The 3,292-nt window shown below is 37.2% G+C and overlaps 1 pseudogene; it reads left to right on the top strand.

Annotated features, from left to right (window-relative positions):
- The first annotated feature begins 548 nt into the window (after nt 1–548).
- LOC138834410 (ADP/ATP translocase 4 pseudogene) lies at nt 549–1,352 on the top strand (annotated as a pseudogene).
- Nucleotides 1,353–3,292: the final 1,940 nt, after the last annotated feature.

Here is a 3,292-nt window from a genome sequence, read left to right as displayed (position 1 = left end):
ATATGGCAAAGGAAGTTCAAGCACTTTTTCCAAGCCTGGACTTCAAGCAATAGGACTGGGAAAGAGAACAAGCCTTGGGACTGGAAACAACAAACAAACAAACAAAAAGCTTAGTTTTTGAATTCTCCTCACCATTTTTTCGCCAGTCCTGGAATTTGAACTCAGGGTCTGGGTTATCTCATTCAGCTGTGTGTCAAGTGCTACTGTGTCAGCCTGAGACAAAGTAAATTTAAAAACCATTCCCAGGCCCATGACCTCAAGGCACCAAAATAAATAAATAATGAATTTTTAAAAAGCAACCTTAAAATGTTTGTTGGGACCTCCTTGCTATTCTTTTACTTTTTCTTTTCCTATTTCCTTTTTTTTTTCTTTTGGATTCCTGGGATTTGAACTTAGGTCTGGGTTTCCTGTTTCAGTTGTGTGTCAAGTGGTAGAGCATCAGTCTTGAGCAAAAAAAAAAAAAAAAAGTCAGGCACACCCGCCAGGACTAAGCTGCAGCTGTTTTCTGTCATGGCCCCTGTGACTGCCAGTTCTGATGCCTCTTTAACATGCAGAGTGAGTCCGGGAAGAAGAAGCCGGAAAAGTTGGAGAAACTGGACTGCCTGGTTCGGATTCCCCACGAATATGGTTTCTTCAGTTATTGGCCTGGCAATTTGTGAATGTTATCAGGTATTTTCTAACATAAGCTCTAAATTTTGCTTTCAAGGACAAATACAAACAGCTTTTCATGTCGGGAGTTAATAAAGAAAAACATTTCTGGAGGTGGTTTTTGTCAAATCTGGCTTCTGGTGGAGCTGCTGGAGCAATATCCTTATGTGTAGTATTTCCACTGGATTTTGCCCAAACCCGTTTAGGTGTTGATATTGGAAAAGGTCCTGAAGAGAGACAGTTCAAGGGTTTAGGTGACTGTATTATGAAAACAGCAATATCAGAAGGAATTATTGGCTTATACCAAGGATTTGCTGTTTCAGTTCAGGGCATTATTGTGTACCGAGCCTCTTACTTTGGAACTTATGATACAGTTAATGGCTTGTTACCCAAACCAAAGGAAACCCCATTTCTTGTCTCCTTTATCATTGCTCAAATTGTGACTACATGTTCTGGAATACTCTCTTATCCCTTTGACACAGATAGAAGAAGTATGATGATGCAGAGTGGTGAGTCTCAGTGGCAAAATAAAGGAACCTTAGACTGCTTTATGAAAATATACCAACATGAAGGAATTGGTGCATTTTTTCGTGGGGCCTTCTCCAACATCCTTCGAGGTAAAGGGGTGTTTGGTGTTAGTGTTATATGACAAATTTAAAGAATTCCTTAATATTGATATTCTAGGTAGCTCATCAGGAGTTTGAAAAATGAATGCATTTAAGTTATTAGGCATAGAAACCACAGCTATGTGATAGTGTACTTTGATGGTGTATTTTGATAGTGCTAATTGTTTAATAAAGCATAAGCTTTTCAATAATTTAAATATTAAAAATCAGATAAATGTGAATTTCCCTTCTACTTGCACTCAGACATTTCAGTGAGAAATTTTACTTTTATGTAGTATATGGTTGCTGTTAATTTAAAATTCTTTTCTTACATGTATGATAAAAATTAAATTATATAATGCTGAAATCTAAAAAAAAAAAAAGACACAGTCCCCAGGCCCTCACTTTATGACCCATGACTGGCAAAGGGGGAAAAACATAAAGCAAACATAGAAAATTTGTTGAGACCTCCTGGCCATTGTTTTCTGCCAGTCCTAGGGCTTGAATTCAGGGCCTCCGTTGCCCAGTTCATCTTTGGGACAAGTGGTAGTGCGCCAGCCTAGGGCTAAGAAAACTCAGGCAGTTCCCAGGTCAACACCCAAGACTGGGAAAGAGAAAATGCTTCAGGACTTGGAAGGGGGCGAAATATGTAAAGCTTTTATTGTGACCTCCACACCGTTCATTTTACATTCCTGGGATTTGAACCTAGGCCTGGGTTGCCCAGTTCAGATGTAGTTGAAATGGTAGAATGCCAGCATAGGGCAAACAAATCTCAGGCACATTTCCCAGGTCCTAATTTCAAACCCAAGGCCTGGCCAAACAAAAATAAGCAAACAAACAAACAAAAAAAAACTTATTGGACATCCCTCTATCCTCTTTCTTTTCATTTTTCTTTTTCTTTTTTTTATTGCAATTCCTGAGATTTGAACTCAGGGCCTGAGTTGAATTTTTTGGGGTGTTGGTGATGTGGAAGAGAGAGTGCTGGACTTGGCAAAAGAAGCTCTGATTTCAAGCTCTGGGACTGGCCCAAACAAAACAACAACAACAAAAAAACCACAAAAACTTTGTTATGATCTGCCCTACATTCTCTTTCTCTTTTTTCTTTCCTTTTTTCTTTCTTTCTTTTTTTGCTACTCCTGGGATTTGAGCACAGGGTCTGAGTTACGATGTTCAGGGTCTGAGTTGCTTTTTTCCCTCAGTTTTTTCACTCCATGGTAACGCTCTAAAAGTTGAGCCACAGCTCTACTTCTGGCTTGGGCTAGCTGTTTGGAGACATGCTTTTTGTGGCCTTTCCTCCTTCCAAGGCGGGACTCCCACTGAGATCTTCCTGATCTCAGCTTCCTGAGGGAGCTAGAAGGAGCCCCACTGCCCCATAAATGACAAAACAAAACAAAACAAAAAATAAAAAGTTTGTTGGGACTTCCCCTCCATGTTCCTCTTTTTTCATTTTCTCTTTATTTTTGTGCCAATCCTGAGACATGAGCACCAGTGTTCCACATACAAAAACATACAAAAAATATGAATGAGTCTCGAGGAGAAAACAAATGAACACCCCTCTGTCCAGCAGACTCCATCCATCTTCAGTTCATACACACATGTCTAGAAAGATACTCTAGTTTGTAAATTAGAAGATGATTGCCAGGAAGAGTGAGGTATTTGGATGTTAAATAGATTTTAATTTAATATGGAAGAGATTGTGCACTCTCTACAGCTAAAAGGAATTGTAAATGTCAGTCTAGAGCCAGGTTAATATGAAAAACTTTTCCTGAGGTTTGGAAGGTACTGTCAAGCAGGGAGGGCACTGATATATAATCTTAATAATATAAAGTTATCAAATTAATATATGTTATATATTTTATAAAATATAATAATTATAAAATAATACTAAATATATATTTATGTATAGCAAAATACATAAATATATTTAATAAAACTAAGTATATTATAATATAATATAAATGTATACAATATAATTATATAAAATATATTAAACTATGTCATATATTAATTAATACATTTTAATATGCTTAATGTAATAT

The sequence above is a fragment of the Dipodomys merriami genome, unplaced genomic scaffold (genome assembly GCF_024711535.1).
Source record: "Dipodomys merriami isolate MVZ:Mamm:240054 unplaced genomic scaffold, mDipMer1.0.p SCAF_214, whole genome shotgun sequence".
NCBI lineage: Eukaryota > Metazoa > Chordata > Mammalia > Rodentia > Heteromyidae > Dipodomys > Dipodomys merriami.
Note: the sequence above shows the minus strand (reverse complement) of the source record. Positions and strands in the feature narration are given on the sequence as shown.